At 35.3% G+C, this 18,973-nt stretch overlaps 1 non-coding gene across 1 annotated transcript; it reads right to left on the bottom strand.

Moving 5' to 3' along the window:
* Positions 1 to 73: 73 nt before the first annotated feature.
* On the bottom strand, positions 74 to 147 carry TRNAI-AAU (transfer RNA isoleucine (anticodon AAU)). Its single transcript has one exon. It is a non-coding gene; the product is annotated as a tRNA-Ile (tRNA).
* Between the last annotated feature and the right edge of the window lie 18,826 nt (positions 148 to 18,973).

The raw sequence follows: 18,973 nt of genomic DNA, 5'->3' as shown, positions 1-18,973 counted from the left end.
AAAACATATGAAGTCATTATATATATATTATAGTAGAAAAAACGGTTTGTTATACTTTAAATAAAAATAGTAGTGGCCCATGGGGGGATCGAACCCGCGACCTTCGCGTTATTAGCACGACGCTCTAACCAACTGAGCTAATGGGCCTTGATCACTCTCAATTGATAGGATTTTAGACGATTTTCGGTAATTGATGATGAATGTATATCTTACAAGTAAAGCGTGCACTTCAATTAATGTAAACATTAGCCAGTCAATGTATACAGGGTGTTCATTTCAAAATTTTCCACCTCAATTTCTGTAAATCCGGAAGTTTAAAAAGAAAATCGCTGAAATAGGTAAAGAATAAAACCAAGGGGGACAACTTTTTATGCACAAATTGACTCACTCACTTCAATCCCCCGCCGCACTATGGGGCAGGCAATCCTATTTCTAGGAAAAAAAATTTTTCCTGGATTTTTTTTAGTTACTTTTATAGAGTGTCTGTCAACAACCCATACAATGTCCTATTACAAATTCTTGAGGTTAAAATAGGTCGATTTAACAAAACATATCCCAGTAATCCGAAATCCATTGCTAGTTACAACTCTTTGAATGTAACTATTTTCAAAGAGAGACTTGTAAGAGAAACGGCTTGAATTACGATGTTGAATTACAAAATGAATTACAAAATTTGCGAATATGTTTATTCCAAATAAATCTAACCTTTTTTTTAACTCTTATACCGGTGTTTTTTATATAACTAGGCTTTCTTCTCTTACAATTATTTAATATGGATATTAATTGTTTTTTTTTATCGCATTCTTAAAAAGATTGATCCATCTAAAAATTTTCTTCTTGACCTACTTTTGCTAAAATGTCGTATGTAGTTCCATTTTGCCATAAATTTAGAAAATATACCTGCTACATAAATCCCATAATACAAGAACACAGAATCTTAGAAAAGTAGACTTTGAAAATAGTTACTGAAATTAAACTAAATCGATCTATTTTAACATCATTAAATCTCTGATAGGACGTTGTACAGTTCGTTCGTAGATACTTGTATTTAAACGGTATATTTAAACTGAAATTAATAATTTAAACTTAATTATTTTCCGTTAATACACCACTAATTTGACTGAAATATTGCTTTGAGGTGGATTGTACACACACCAACGATTATCGGATTTCGGACAGTGTCGGACTTCTAAATTGTTTATATCAGGGACTACCGGTAAATTGTTATTGACTAAATTTCGAGGAATTTTTTGAATTTTATTAACCAAGACATCAGTATCCACCAGCGGAGCATAAAAGTTTCCAAGTCTAGCAAATGTTACCCCTAAAATTAGAGTTTGGATCTCGTTTTCTATAATTGTGTACGACTCGAATAATCGTTCTAAGCAAATTTGGACTTCAAAATAAAATTGTTGCCTTTGCAGGTCGATATTGTGCTCCATGTATTCGTTTAATCTTTGTAAAAGTCTTTCCTCGTTTGCCCTCAATTGATAAACGGTTTTATTAAATTTTGAATTCATTTCATCGACTATTTGAACTTGCGACTTTAGAATTTCTCTTAAAGACTTTTGATTTTGTTTTAAACCGTCAATAAACCATCGTATTTCTTTGCATCGCCCTCATCTAAGTTACCCGTAATATTTTTAGTAATTGTTCCCAACCCATCAATCAATCCGCGTTTACGTCTTTCGGTTCGCGGAGTTTCGTACATTAAGTTATCTAATAACCTGTTAGTTTTACCCGAGATTAACCGTAAATTAAATAAATGAGCTGTAATTTCGTTTACTAAATTTAATTTATTCATGAAATTTTTTTCATTTGCATAGACTAGTTTAGTCAGATTCGTTAGCAAATTATCGTTGCATTGCAATGCATATCGTACGAGAGTAATATTTTTGACAATAAGCAAGTTCCAAAACGAATCTGTTATTTTTAAAGGTCCTAGTTGTTCTATGTACAGTCCTACCTCGTTTTTTACGTCCGTAATGGAATAATTACCGGTCCCAGTGATCATTAGGAAGGTGAGGGAGAATCTGCAACAAACGGTTTTAATTGTTCGACATGAAACTTAGATAACTTCCTATCTAAACGAATAGTGGCAGTGTTATTTTCTACATTAGTTTCTACAACTTCGTAGGGACCTTGATATTCGGTAAGTTTTTCGGTATTGTTCTTTCTCTTTAAGAGGACCAGTTGACCTACGCGATATTCTACCGGTTTAGCGATTATTTTTGAATCGAATCTGTCTTTCGTTTTAGCTTTAGAGCCTATCTGTTTCCGTCGAATAGACTCAATCTCGTCGTCAATGTTCGATTTATCTACTCCATACCTTCCAAATATGGAAAAGTAACCTGGAAGGGAGTTTTCCCTAAAGACGGGTGTTTGCATTTGTTATACGAATTCAGCGCTATTAGCAAAGCATCAGCAAGAGTGTTGTAATTTGATTCTTCGTCATTTAAACAACATCGTACAGTATCTGAAATAGTAGCATGCAACCGCTCAATTATACCCTGATTGGGAGTGTTCAGAAACATCATGGGTAATTTGGAAAAATGTACAGAATTCATAAAATTTTTTATTAATAAACTCCGTTCCGTTATCGGAATAAATACATTTGGGTATCGTGTAGTGTTGCATAAAGAGTTTTAATTTATTAATTACGCAAGTAGGCGTCTTTTAACTCAGAATGTAAGCTTGAGCGTACTTTGTGAGGTTGTCTATAATGGTTAGAATATAATTCCGCTTAATGAACAGGATGTCTAAAGAAATTTTGTCGAATGGCTTTAGGGTGGCTTTACTAATTTTAGCGGTTGCTTCCTACTCTGTCTGTCAATTTTATTCAATTGACAAGTTTCACATTTATTTATAAAATTGGTAATATCCTTATGCATGTTGGACCAGGAATGAAATTTTTTAATTTTATTGTAAGTTTCATTTATTCCCTTGTGGTAGTTATCAACGGAAGTGTGAAATTTCTTAACGATTTCTCCATAGTTATCGGGTCGCGAAGATGACACCTTATTTATTCTCACCCGCGATAGGGCATCAGCGTTCGTATTTAGTCTTCCAGGTTTATGTATAATTTCGAAATCAAATTCGGCCAGTTGTAGTCGCCAACGAGTTAATGTACTTCCGGGCTCCTTTAATGAAAACAGGTATGTCAAAGGCGCGTGATCTGTAACCAGCGTAAACCGTTTGCCATATAAATACGGTCTGAACTGTTTTACAGCCCAGAGGATGCCGAGTAATTCTTTTTGAGTTGTCGAATATCTTGTTTCGGTTTCGTTCAAGGTGCGCGACGCGTAAGCTATCGGTCTATCCGATCCTACTTCGCCTTGTGAAAGTATCGCACCTAGAGCAACATTAGACGCGTCCGTCGTAAGTATAAATGGCTTGTCAAAATCAGGATAACTTAGAATAGGCGGGTTCGTTAAGACAGCTTTACATCTTTGAAATGACGCTCTACAGTTATCGTCGAACTCAAACGGAACGTTTTTCTTCAATAAACGCGTTAAGGGCTTTGTTATCTCTGCAAATCCCGGGACAAACTTCCTGTAGTAACCAAAAAATCCAAGGAATGACTGTATGTCCTTCGCATTCTTTGGCTCAGGGTATTTTGTTACGCAATCTATTTTCTTTGGATCAGGTTTTACGCCATCTTCTGTTAAGACGTGTCCTAAGAAGGAAACTTCCTTCCGCAAGAAGTGGCATTTAGATGGTTCTATTTTTAGATTAGACTCCTTTAAACGCTTTAAAATTCGACGTAGTTTTGTATAATGATCTTGAAGGGATTCACTGAACACCAAAATGTCGTCCATGTAAATGAGACATGATTCGTCAATCAGACCCCGAAAAACGTTGTTCATCACACGTTGGAAAGTGGAAAGCGCGTTTCTAAGGCCAAACGGCATTCTAACATACTCGAAATGACCTTTGGTCGTACTAAACGCAGTTTTTTCCACGTCTTCAGGTGACATTTCAATTTGCAAAAATCCGGATGCTAAGTCTATAGTCGTGAAATATTTACTTCTACCGACAGTATCAAATATTTCCTCAATGTTGGGTATAGGGTACCTATCTGCCTTAGTTACTTCGTTTAGCTGACGATAGTCGATTACTATCCGCCATTGTTTTTCACCGTTGGGTCCCGATTTTTTAGGTACCACCCAGAGTGGGCTAGACCAAGGCGAGCTTGAGGGTCTAATTATGTTTTGATTTAGGAGGCTATCTATTTGACGATTTACCTCATCTTTCAGAACGTGAGGATGTCTGTAATTTTTGGTATAAATAGGGCCCGCATCTCCGGTTAAGATTTTATGCTTAACCACGTTAGTAAAACTCAAGGATTCTCCTTTCAACAGAAATACGTCACTAAATTCGCAACATAAGTTTTTTATTTGTTTTCTTTCTTCAGAATTTATGTGGTTTAAGTTTAAGCTTTCCATAATTGTTTTAGTACGATTTAATTCACTTGACGCGAATTTATTAACCTTAGCCTCTACATCGCTAGACTCTGGAAACGATTCCAAATTGATTGACAAATTTTTTATTTTAAATGTTTTACTAGAAGAATTTAATATCGTGGTATAAAACAAGTTGTCACGTACGTTGACGATAGCGCTTGGTATTCTTAAATGTTCATTAATCTCAATTTTGGGACATATTAAGTTTTCTTTATTTTTGAAGTTTTCACACCGAATCTGAATGACTTGTTGACAACGGGGTGATATTTCGAGACCTAAAGTATTTCTATCGTTTATCGTACGGCAAGAATCGGAAGCTTTAGTTAATGATTGAGTTTCTTCACGGTTATCATTAATGGCACGCAAGGGAATCTCGCGGTCAGCGATCTTTAAGACCTTCCGTTCAAAATCAATAGAACAGTTATGGGCTACAAGGAAATCGAGACCCAAAATGCCATCGTATATTGAATCAAAATTTAAAACAAATAATTTTTGCGGCTTTTCCAAAATTTCGGTAATGATACTTTCTCGAATTTTTAGCGGAGTGCCGTCTACTCCCGACACAGTAAAATTTTCAATCGTGTTAGTACAATGCAATATTTTATTAGGTTTTATTAAAGATAAACTGGCTCCCGTGTCTATTAAGAATCTTAAATTTATGTTTTTAATCTGAACATAAAATAATTTATCTTCAGACAAATTTACATTGATAATTTTTGCACCTCGTCCGCAACTTTGTCCGGCGGTGTCGATTGCGCGCGAGTTATTTCTAAAAAATCTTCCGTGACATATTCTATGTCTGTTAACACGCATTCGTCTGTATCATCGTGTTCGTCATCTAATGTTTCAGCGATAACATGAGCCTTCGCCGAACTCCGTTTAACCCCACTTAAAATGGTAATAAGCGCGGATTTAGCCTGATATTCGTTTACGACATCTTTGCAACATCGAGGATAATCGTCATTATACTTAATTAATTTTTGTACGCGAAGTAAATGAGTTTCGACCCGATTAACAAAATCTAAAGGTTTTTCGTTTGTAAGTTGTCGGAATTTCGTCATTTCGAATGCTAAGATGTGTATATCTAATATTTCGCCAAATTTCTTAAGTAATTCCTTTTTTATGTCCGGCCACGTTGTGATTTCTAATGTGCTGATATGATTTAACGCAATACCGTCTAGTTTTGATTTTACAATGAATTGGAAAATATCTCTGTCGTCCGGATCAAAACGGTTAAAAACAAAATCAACAGAATCAACGAAATTATGGAGCATCGAGGTTGTGCCATCAAACGATTGTATAAGTCTTAAGGCTTTGTCATAGGGTATATAGTTATTAGCATTACGTGGCGTCTCATCGCCCGAGGTTGCCATTTTTAGAATCTTAATTTTGAATAAGTTTTAACGGGAAAGAGAAAACTTTTATTAACTTTTATTATTAAAAGTTCGCAAAACAAGGTGTAGGAATGCACAGCGTAATAGAAAGGACGAATATAAAACCGTATTTACATTAACGCCGACGCAAGCATTTCCACATCCGGAGTTCAAAATTCTTCGAAGCTTCTGATTTCTCGAATTTGGTTTATCCAATTAAGGAACGCGATGGTGACTTCAATAATCGGGGTTGCGCTTCCGTAATCGGGGTGACTCCAATAGTCAGGGTGACTGCGCCACTTAAGTAGGGTTACTTCCGCAGTCGGATCGACTCCAATAGTCAGGGTGAGATTGCACGGCCGTCTTCTTTATTCCGGAACCTATTTTCAACACGTTCGGTGTAGGAGGGATGTTATATCCTACTGACTGCGCCACTTAAGTAGGGTTGAACAGGTTGAAGAAAAAGACAGAGTCTTGTTAATTACGTGTTTACTCTTTAACGGCACGTTACAATCTAATCTACATTATTTCTACAAGTAAACCGCTGTTCTTCTATGCTACGTCAGCTTTGTCGCTGAACCGCCGACAGGACCGTAACGGTACGGTTCCTAACAACCTTTATTGTGGAAACTAACAAACAATAAATAAATAAACAATTAACTATTGATAGAGGATGAGTCACTGGACTCGTCATCAGAGGAACTTTCATTAATGTTGTGAATGCTCACACAACAACATCTCAATAGTTTTAGCACTAAACTGATTTAGTTTATTGCGAGGTAATCGCCTGTAATTGGATATGATAGGATCCGAAGAAATTATTAATAAGTTTAAAATATCTTGGTTTGTATTGATTCTTGATGTTCGTCTAGAATATGACCGTCTAAATACATAGTTTGAAATCTTTATTTCGTGCTTCCTGGGCTTCCTCGCTCAATTGTCCTATTGGCAATAATGAATTTGTTATTATATCCGGTCCGTGAAGCCCTTGCAGTGTTTCCGCCATTACTACTTCCATAACCTTGCTTTGGCTTGTCGATTATTAATCCTAATTTTTCGCTAAACATGTGTTGTATTTTCTTTTTTCTGACTTCATCTATTTTCTTTGCTTCAGGTCCTCTCGCTTGCCATTTTCGAATAGTTAATCTGTATGACAGATGTACTAGGCATTCAAAAAATCAAATCCATCCATGTAAAATGGATAGACCTAATTTTATTGATTTTAATTTTACACTTAAAACTTTTTCTATGTTGTTGAAATCTTTTAAACTCAAACTACATAAATGACACTTTTGTGTTTATGTAGTACCTGTGATTGTGTTGCAAATTTTAGCGTCCACCATGGTAAACAAAAGTTAGTGGGTAATCTTTACTTCAACGTCATTTAGAGTTACCTTTGAAGGTAATAATTTAGATATTTCGGAATCCACGCGTATTTTTTGCATACGAATGACCTCTGTGGACTCATGTACGAATTGAAACCGTATAGGTCTACAGAATCTGGTCGAAGACGTTCGTGGATTTTGCCAAAACACAGAACTATCACCTGCTATTAGTTTAATTGGGACTAGTGAAGTCATAAAAATGCAACTATCATCCGTTTTACCAACTTCTATTTTTTGCTTATACTCACTTTGGCTTCCTGCACCGTCACAGCCCCATTTCAAAATAAGAACAACATTCTGAAGTGATTCAGTAGTTTGTGTACTAATCACCTCTTCCTGTAATTTCACTATTCGGCGTAACGTTAAATCCAACAGTGCCTGCAATTTGACTTCAGCAGCACTAGCGGTAACTACAATATCTTCCTTCGAAGAGTAACATTCTATTTTAACTAGCTGTACTTTTTTATAATTAGGAAACCTTTTTTTGTCCTTCGATCAAATGACAAATTTAGCTTGCACAATCAGTCCCAAAGCCTCTTCTTTAGTCATCTCTACCGTAGAAGGCTCACTCGATTTTTAATAGACTAAACAAATCTTAAAACTTCGAAAATTTATGACAAAAATTAGATTTAGATAAAAATCTAAATTTGTTATTAAATTGAATGTGGAAATGCAATAAAATACAATAAATAGTATATTACAGTATAAGCCAGGAAACTATGATTTTTTATTAACGCGTGTGTCGGATTGCACATCGTGCATGTTTTAACAAATTTCCCAATATGAGGCAAACTACAATAAATAGGTATAGGAATATTTACAGATAATTTGTAGAGAATTAAATTCCCCTTCTGATAGGTTAAAAAAATATGGGGCGTTCCATTTAAAATTTTCGACTTTCTCGCCATTGAATATGGAGAAACAGTAATTCAAGTTTTGACCAGCCTGTATAAGATACTCCGATACAACAAATAACAATCTATTTGACAGCATCTGAAGAGTAATCGTGCCAATGTAGATCTTTTTTGAATAAACGTTGGCCGAGATATGAGGTTTTAAAGAACATGTTGAAATTTACCAAAAAAAAGTTTAAAACCAAAATAACTCGAAAACGAAAAACGCTAGGTACCAATAACTTTTATCAAAGTCAACCTATTTTTTACGTACAATTAAAGTGTGTAATAAAAACTATAGCATTCCATTTAAAATAATGAAGTTATGGTCTACTTCCGGTAGACCGGAAGTGGCGGCCATCTTGAAAATATTTTAGATCGAAAGTTCCAAATGAACAACCCATGCTACCAACATTGCAAACATCTATGAATAATGGAACCTGACAAAGTTCTAACGAACCAGTTCGAGACACACCTGTATAAAAAATTATATAACTTGTGTTTACGCCAATTTACGCAATTTTTTTTTTCATAATAAATTAAATAAATGTATAAAGTGTATAACTGTTCAAATCCGGACATCGGGTTTAATTACGTACTATAACAAATAGTCTAACAACTTTTGATATTTTTCGTTAATATTTCACGCGATTTTGTGTGAAAGTAACTCCTTCTTTTGTTATGTAAATTAAATTAATCATCATGTATTTTAAAACTACATACCTCGAGGAGTAATTTCCATTATTAGAATTAAAAAAAATATTGAATGGGGCCACTATTATACGAATGCAAAGTCGTGACAATTTATTCTTAATACTTAACTGTTCTCAAAATAAGCTCACTTTCAACTGAGTGGGTTAAGTAATAATACATCCAATTTACTAAATTAAGTTATCATCATGTATATTAATCATGTAAGAGTAAATTACTTGCAACATCACTACAAAATTTCAAATTTTAAACTTTATTATTAATTCCGAGTTTGGATGCAAAATACCCCTTAGTACGCCGCCAGAAACCAACCCCTAAAAAATCTTAAATGGAAAGGGGTGTCAAGTGGTATCTCATTTTAAAGGTCTTTTAAGGTACTACATGTTAGTATTTATTTTTTTTTAAATTGATCGATTCGTTTTCGAAATTTCCCGCTTTAATTAATATTAAAAACTTTAATCACCTTCTTAAAAGCAAGAATAAGTAATCTTTTATTATTAATTTATAAAATTAAATTACCATGTTCGTTTTTACAACGACCATTAAACCTTTATTATTTCGGAGCAATCCGAAATCTTTGATATTTAGGTTATTTTGACAATGATATACCTACGTTGGCTAGCTTGCCTGGGGTTTGTCAGAAATATTTAGAAAAAACAATTTCTGTTTCATTTTTCTTTTCTTTTAGGTTTATTTGGTTACTACTTAAACAACTTTTAACTGCTTGAAACGTTCTATTTTATTTTCAGTTATTTAATTATGTACAAAAACTTTTTGCAGAGAAAATCAACTTAATAATTGTTCAAAGTGTTGTCCGTTATTAGCCAAACAACGGCGCACATTTTCAAAAACTTCCCTTTGAATTCCACGGCAAGCTGCAGTAATTCTCTGACGAAGTTCTTCTAAATTTTGAGGTTGAGGGGTAAATACAACAGACTTTAAATGACCCCATAAAAAAAGTCTAATGGCGTCAAATCTGGTGATCTGGCTGGCCATTCTATAGGACGTCTTCGTCCTATCCATCTGTTTGGAAACGTTTTATCTAACCAGTGTCGTACTGGGAGAACATAGTGAGGAGTGCGGGGCTAATGCTTTGATAGTAGCGAGAGGAAGTTTTGGGAAAACCAATGTCTTCAACAACAAAATTTTATTTACAACAATAATAACAATAATGTAAGTGCGGACGCGAAAAGGGTAACCGCTGACTGATCTGCCGATGGTAACTGCTAACTGATAACTGATGGTAACTGACTGAACTCTCTGGGCCGATCCTGGTTCCTTTTATCCCGGAGTCCAGTAACATCCCCGGTGAAAGTTCTCTTCGAGTCCTTATCTGGACCAAAAGGATCTGCTGTCCAGATGTACGGAGAGAGTTCTTCTGAATTGTTTCGAACGCTTTCTGGCGTCCAGATGTTCGCCACGGAGAGCGTCCAGTAATATCTCCGGTGAAAGTTTTCCGGGAACCCTTTGCCTGGACCAAAAGGGTGTCCTGCCCAGATGACCGGAGAGAGATTTTTTTGAACGGTTTACAAATTTCCCTGGCGTCTAGATGTTCGCCACAAGGAGGAGCTCCGTCTTGTTGAAAATGTAAGTCATTCTCATCAAGTAAGGCATTTTCTTCTGTATCCAACTGATTCTCGAGAGCTTCCGTAATTAGTGGATTGATAGCACTTCGCCGTTTAAATTTCCATCGATAAACACTGGACCAATCACTTGGTCTCCCAAAATGCCGACCACATTAACTTTTTCAGGATATTGTGTATGCCCTTCTACAGTCAGAAGAGGGTTTTCATTACTCCAATATCTGCAGTTATGTTTATTTACAAATCCATTTAAAGAAAAAGTGCATTCATCACTAAAGCAGATATTTTTCACATAAACGTTGTTATTATTAATAATAGTGGTCACTTCTTCACAAAACTGTATTCTCCTGTCAAAATCGTCTTCAGTTAGCTCTTGATGTATTTTCAATTTATAAGGATGGAATTTGTGAAGTTTTACAACTTTATGAACAGAACCCAAGGATATACCAGTTGCACGAGGTACCTGACGCAATCAAGTATTGGGGTTGATACCGAAATGACCCAACACTTCCAGTAGAGCGGTTTCATTCAAAACTCTCGACTCATTATGTTTTATGTTGGCAACGGACCCAGTCTGAGTGAATTTCTTCATGAGATTCAGGACGTATGTATGAGATACGTTCTTATCTGCATGCCTTTCATTAAAAACTGCGGCAGTTCGTCGAGCACATTCATTTTGGGATCCATACATTAATACAATTTCAATCCTTTCCTGCAAACTGTAAACCATTATTGCTGTTTTATTTAAATAACTTTGTTATGTGGATAACACAAAGTTGTTTAAGTAATAACCAAATAATCTTATGTTTAGAATTGCACTTTTATTTTATTCTTTTCTCGCACTGTGAGCCTGCCTATAACTCGTTTATAGAAAGAGAAAAATGTCGTCTCTTTTTTTCCTTTTTTTGGCCATTCGAGTCAAGAGTAATTTTCATACAGGTTTAATGTAAAATACTTTCAATAAAATTTAGTTTAATTCATAATTATACGTGTTTAGTTTTCTTAAATATTTCCGATTGCTCCGAAATAATAAAGGTTTAATGGTCGTTGTAAAAACGAACATGGTAATTTTATAAATTAATAATAAAAGATTACTTATTCTTGCTTTTAAGAAGGTGATTAAAGTTTTTAATATTAATTAAAGCGGGAAATTTCGAAAACGAATCGATCAATTTAAAAAAAATAAATACTAACATGTAGTACCTTAAAAGACCTTTAAAATGAGGTATCACTTGACACCCCTTTCCATTTAAGATTTTTAAGGGGTTGGTTTCTGGCGGCGGGGGGTTGAAGTGAGTGAGTCAATTTTTGCATAAAAAGTTGTCCCCCTTGGTTTTATTCTTTACCTATTTCAGCGATTTTCTTTTTAAACTTCCGGATTTACAGAAATTGATGTTACAGTCATTGTGATTAAATTGCTATTATACATAATGACTGGTCATTATATATAATAACGAAATTGTCTAAACAATGTGATAAATTAATCAGTTTATCCGGACATTACACATAACAGCTGTTCAAAGTTAGCCAAAGTAATAAATACAATCCAACTAACATGTTACCTCAGTACATCAGTTAAACACTGACACATTTAGTACATCAGCTAATGTCGGATTAAATAGTCTTCCTAAAGAGGTGCTAGTTGAACTATCAACAGAAGAAGAGCTAGAATCTATATTAAATGAAGACGAAAACCAGTTACATGAGGAGAGGGAAGCCGAGCCCAATATTACCGACCCCGTGATTAATGAAGAGGAAGAAATCCAAAGCGATAATACTACAGGTCTCTCAAATATAACGCAAAGTGATGAAGAATTAGTAATTGCTCTGGATAAAAAGAAACAAGATATTAGAGACATCAGAAAATTAGTTGGACAATCACTGAAGAAGCAAGCAGATAAAATGTTAGCTCTATCTTCGGTAAAATATCCTGCTGCTAGTACGGGTGATAATGTAGTGGTAAAAATTCCTGATGTAGATCGCGCCAAAGCCGATGATAGAAACATTATGGCTGTTGTAATTTCTCAGGAGACAGAAGGAATGTATAAATTAGGAACTAAGCATGGGATTCTAAATCAACTTTACGCAAGAAATCAGTTCACTGTCTGCAAAGAAACGTTTATTACAATTGATATCGTTCCCCAACACGAAGTTAACATCAGAGAATGTACAAAAAAAGAGTCACGTCTTGGCGGCCAAGGATTTCAGCATTGTAACTGTACTGGAGAATGCGTTTCTAATAGTTATAAATGTAAAAAGTCAAGCCTCATGTGTAACTCAAAATGTCACAAGAGCCTTACTTGTAAGAATAAATAATAATTATGACTTAGTTGTTTTTAAATATTATTATTGTAGTTACATAATTCATGTCAGTTGAATTTAAATATTTTATTTTTTTAGTCTTTATAGAGTGATACCAAATACTTGTATTATTCTCTGTTCTTTTTTATTATTTTGTTTTATGGCTAGTGAGCTTTAAATTTACTTTGTATTACTATTTAAATAATAGTATAACATATATACCGACTTGTTTTATTACTTTATCCAATTCTTCGAAGATATTATATAAAATTGCCAGTTAATGTGATTAATGCTGTATCTTTATCACTTTGTCTAAATTGAGTAGACATTATAAATAATGGCTGGATAGTATATATAATATCTGGATTCATTACTTTGACTGTAACATATACATTAACGTAACGTATTAGTGAAAGTATTGTACTGGATACATGAGTTGTTATTCATTTTATTATACATTTTATTATTGAAAAATTAAATAGCAATACGTGTTGGAGTCGAGTACATTTACCTTAGTATTTTAGATAAGTCAGCAATATTAGTAAGTAGGTTAAGTAGGTTTATTAACATGTAGAAGGAGAATAGAATAGAAAAAGTCGTCGATGCGTTAACACCACAATGTTAAATATAAGTATTATTAAATAAACGCAGTTATATAATAAATCCAAAAAAGCCTTTTTCTCCTCTCTCGAGGAATCTGGCATCATAAATAAGTTGATCATTACAGTATTTACTGATCATAGAGTGTATACATTTACTAGTGAATATGTACATAAACTAGGCAGTATATGCATTTGCTAACAGATGTTAGTAAAAGTTATAACAAAGGAAATTTACGGCATAATTTTTGAATATTTGTAATATTTACTCTTGTATGTATGTATGTATGGATTGGGGAGTGCATGCAAAACCGCACGCCACACTTAGGCCCATTGGGCCCCTTGTGCATCCTCCCATTACACACTCTGGTCACATCAACCAGCCTAAGGATTTACCACAGGCTAGGACAGCTCTTAGAGGTGCATTCCTGATGTCATCTGTGGTTGGCCATTCCTCCCCGAAGGTCCTCATTCTGAGGTCGGTCAGAGAGGGGCAATCACACAAGATGTGTTTAACCGTCTCGTTATCCTGTTCACAGGCTCGACAGAGAGGAGAGTCAGCAAGCTTCATGTTTTGAAGGTGCTTATTTACTTTACAGTGTCCCGTGAGGAGACCTGTGGCAGTGCGAAGGGCACTTTTACCGAGCCCTACGAAGAACTGGGCTGTTGCGGCTGAAGGATATTTTAACTTGTTTCTTTAATTCCTTGGCGAGATGACAGCCCGGGGTACGGTCCCACCCGTTTAAAAATTTTTTGTGGGTAATGTACTTTATTAACTCGATATGAGTGGTTAAGGAGGCAGCACGTTTGGCTAGCCTGTCCGCGTGGTTGTTACCCTTGGAGCCGGAATGCCCTTTAATCCACTGGATTCTGACAGAATTGTATTTCGCGGCCTCCTCCAGTGCTTTGTGACAATCCATAACTACTGCAGACGTTATAATAACTCTGCTTAAAGCTAAAAGAGATTGTTTACTGTCTGTAAAAATAGTAAAACACTTACCCCGCTTATTGGATTCAACAATGCAGTCAGCAGCAAGTTTAATAGCAGTTAGTTCCGCTTGTATGACGGTGGTGCTGGACCCTAAAGGTTCTGAGAGGCGAATCAGGGGATCGTGAGAGAATACCCCCGCGCCTGCACCATTTCGTCGGTTCTTTTTACACGCAAGCGCAACATTGGCAATCCTAGACTGCCAACGCTCGCTAAAATTCCACTTAAACTGTCTACAGAAGTCAAGTACTTGGGCTTAATAATAGATAGTAAGCTAACGTGGAAATCCCACCTAGACAATAGAGTTAATAAAGCTTGTGTCGCCTTCGGCCAGTGCCGGAAGGCTGTCGGGAGGACTTGGGGTCTGTCTCCCAAGATAGCCCTGTGGATCTACACCGCCGTTGTTCGACCAATGCTAACTTACGGTGCGGTGGTATGGTGGACTAGAACTTCTAAGTCTACCGCCACCACTGCGCTTAATAGAATACAGAGACTCGCGTGTCTGTATGTTACAGGTGCGCTGCGATCAACCCCCACAGCGGCCATGGAAATCATGTTAAATTTACCACCACTCAACCTACATATCCAGGAAGTGGCGTTGGTAACCATGAAACGACTACAATCAGTAGGAACTATGAAGGATGAGGACGCTGGCAGCAGTTCAACACTCTAGAGGGAAGCAGTGTTAGACACACCCCTACTCGAGTGTAAGACTGATCACAGACCAGCGAAATATGTTTTCTCAAGGAAGTACCTCACCCACGTCAGTCCCACAGTTGTAGATGTACATAGAACTTTAAAGATCTACACTGATGGTTCAAAATATTTATTCTTTACGCGTGTACATCTGTTTGCGTTTCATTTTGTTTTACAATTACATTTTATAAATCCCTGTCCAGTTCCCACAGATTGTTTTGTGGTCACTGTCCTGAGAGGTAATTCTTGCGGTGGAATATCATGAACGTTCACCACCCTCTCTAGACATACACTGAATTGAGATCTAGTGTAAAGACCTTTCAAAAAGCCATTCTTCGTTCCGATTTGAAAATAATCATCATCTGTTTTCTAATCTAATATTAAACGAGAATCTCTTTTTCCCCTGTCTACATCTGGTACTTTAATTCGGACAGTCATTCTGTTTTCTGCTGGCGGCCGAGAACCATCAGAAATTGTTTTCATACATGTAGCTTGAAGTTTTAAATTTTCTTTTGCCTCATTTCTGTTATTATTGATGTCATGTACAGTTCTGTTCAGATATAATGCGAAAAGAGCCGCTCGTAGAGGCATAAAATTGTACTAGAAACGACCTACGTTCACGAGGCATTCAATCCAGGTTTTACCTGCTCTGTAGTGTTGTAAAAGTTCCGAATAGGCAAGCGGAATGATGTAATTTATGGCCAAGATGACTGAATCACAAAGAAAAATTAAGAAAATAAATAAGTATAAGCAATCCATTTAGTTTACACAATTCCTGTAGTAAATGAAAATAATTACAAATAATTACTGTATTACTTTGGTAATACGGTGGAACGAGGATACGAAAGTCGAACCTCATAAGAAATGAAAATTATATATTGATAGTAAGTTATACAGGGTGTCACACAAAAAACGCCCCAAGCTGTAACTCTGTCATTTACATTCCGATTTTCATGAGCGGGGTATTAAATGAAATGGTTTGATGAATACTATGATTCATGCTACAAATAAATTTTTTCCAAGGCCATCTTCAATTTTAAGCGATTATTAACTTTTGCTTTACAAATTGCTCTATATATTTTTCTTTACGTCATTGGATAGAGATTGTTTTTCTGAATCCACTGATGTACAATACATCCATTTTGAATTTAATTTTAGCAGAAAAAAGACACCTGTATATAGAGATTGCCACACAAGAACGCCGCAAGCTATAACTCTGTCATTTACCTTCCAATTTCCATGACCCAGCTATCAAATGAAATGGTTTGATGAATACTATGATTCATGCTACAAATAAACTTTTTCCAACGCCATCTTCCATTTCAAGCGATTAACAACTTTTGATTTTCAAATTTCTCGGTATGTTTTTCATCCCGTTATTGGATAGAGATTTTTGTTCTGAACTCATTGACGTACAATAGATTAACATTAATTGTAATTTTAGCAGAGAAAAACAATTAAAACATTTTCCGAATATTGTCTCTAGTGTGCCATAGAAAAAAATAACGGGCAAAACTGATAACAGTCATTAAATGTTATTTCAATGCCCGAAGCAATTGTAAATGATATTTATAAGTTATTTTTTTTTATTTTTTCCCATGGCACACTACAGTATACCACAAGTGACTTTAAGAGAATGTTCGGAAACTATTTTAATGTTTTTCTCTACTACAATTATAATTAATGTTGATGTATTGTACATTCATGGATTCAGAAAAAAAATCTCTATCCAATAACGTGAAGAGAAACATACCGAGCAGTTTGAAAATCAAAAGTTGATAATCGCTTTAAATTGAAGATGGTGTTGGAATAAGTTTATTTGTAGCATGAATCATAGTATTCAGCAAACCTTTTCATTTGATACCTCGCTCATGAAAATCGGAATGTAAATGATAGAATTACAGCTTGCGGCATTCTTGTGTGAAAACCTGTATCTACAGGTGTGTTTTCTCTGCTAAACTTACATTCAAAATAGATGTATTGTACATCAATGGATTCAGAAGAACAATCTCTATCCAATGACATGAAGAACAATATATGGAGCAATTTGAAAAACCAAAGGTAATAATCGTTTAAAATTGAAGATGGCGGTGGAAAAAATTATTTGTAGCATGAATCATAGTATTTATAAAACCATTTCATTTGATACCTAGGCCATGAAAATCGGAATGTAAATAACAGAACCAAAATAGTTTATTGGGATACACGACCAACACGACAAAGGCTAGATAATTGAAAAGAGGCTTCCTTTTATCTTTACCGAAAGCTCTTTGTCGTGTTGGTCGTGTATCCCAATAAACTATTTTGGTTCCTAACAGTAACGACCGTTACTACTCCTAAATTGTAAATAACAGAGTTACAGCTTGGGGCGTTTCTTGTGTGACACCCTGTATATAAACTATACAGGGTCATGCACGACGACCGTCCATTAGAACTTTACAGGGTTGTGGCCAAAATACAAATTTTAAAATTCAGATTTAAGTATTATCAATTGCGTTCTCTTCGACTAAAATATTTTCAAATATCTAACACTTCCGGTTATACCGGAAGTCGCCACCTACTTTATGTTTTTAAATGGAACACCCTGTATATTTTTACATATTTGGATTTGTCTGTTTTCAAGGTTTATGAAAGACTTTACTTTTTGCAATTTGATTCGGCCGTTCTCTAGTTATTCGAATTTTTCTACAAAAATCTGCTCCAGCAGACATTTGTTCAAAAACTCAGAGAACACTCGATTTTTGGGATATCAATTTAGGATTCAGAACATGCTTAAGCAACATGATGGAGTATGTTTTGGTGCCGAGTATGGCTGTCTGGAACGTTTGGTCACTTTACTATGGCACGTTACCTTTTCGAAACTTGGAAATACCATAACTTCATTTCTTTAAATGGCACCCCCCATATTTTATTACTTAGTCGCCTCCATGTCTCATTTTACATCTTTTATATCCCATATGTCCTACACCTAACATTTATAGTTTGGGAAATAATTAAGGTTTATTGAAAAATGTACACAAATGACTACCTAGTGCGACCTAGTGAATAACCGAATGAAGTGGAGGTTTGAAAATTTGCAGGCTTGTGATGTTTGATGCCAGCTTTTTAACTAAAGTATTTTCAGGTTCCGGGTACTTGTGGTTAACCCGGAAGAGGTGACAATTTTCATATTTTAAATGGAACACCCTGAGTTTTATAACATTTTTCAATCAAAAATATCAACTACAACGTTACTTTATAAATCATCTACTTTGACCGCCGGAAAAAAAATTTTGTTTTGGGAATGTTGTTGTGGTTATGTATTATCAGACGATCAGTAAGGAAAGAGTAAACAGTTTGACATTTGCTAAAGCTATGGTTTATTTCTGTTGGTGTGATGACTAGGTTACTTTTTGTAGTGATCTGTTCTCAAGAAATGCCACGTTTGGAATTTAGTAATGAGGATTATTGGAATTTGATAATAATTTATGGAGAGTGCAACCAAATAATTACGCGTACGTGTCGGCTGCAACATACAGGGGTCTAAAAATGAACCAAAATTTCAAAAATGTAATGAAATACAGGGTGTTCCATTTGAAATATGAAAATTGTCACCTCTTCCGGTGTAACCGCAAGCACCCGGAAACTGAAAATATTTTGTGATAGAATCCATGTTGCAAGATTTTTATATAATTAAGAAATAAAAGACAATAACTTCTTTCTTGCTTTTTTATATTAAATTTCCTCGGTACCAGCTTCGACTAAACAGTCATCCTCAGCCGAATCTGTCTTTTATTTCTTAATGAAAATATTTTAGTAAAAAGCTGGCATCAAACACAGAAGTCTGCAAATTTTCAAAAGGCCAGTTCATATGGTTATACACTAGGTCACACTAAGTATTCATGGCACACTAGGTTAAATATCGATATGATATGTGTGCATTTTTCAAAAAACCCTAATTATCTCCCAAACTATAAATGTTAGGTATATGACATATGGGAT

This window comes from Onthophagus taurus, chromosome 6 (genome assembly GCF_036711975.1).
Source record: "Onthophagus taurus isolate NC chromosome 6, IU_Otau_3.0, whole genome shotgun sequence".
Taxonomy (NCBI): domain Eukaryota; kingdom Metazoa; phylum Arthropoda; class Insecta; order Coleoptera; family Scarabaeidae; genus Onthophagus; species Onthophagus taurus.
Note: the sequence above shows the minus strand (reverse complement) of the source record. Positions and strands in the feature narration are given on the sequence as shown.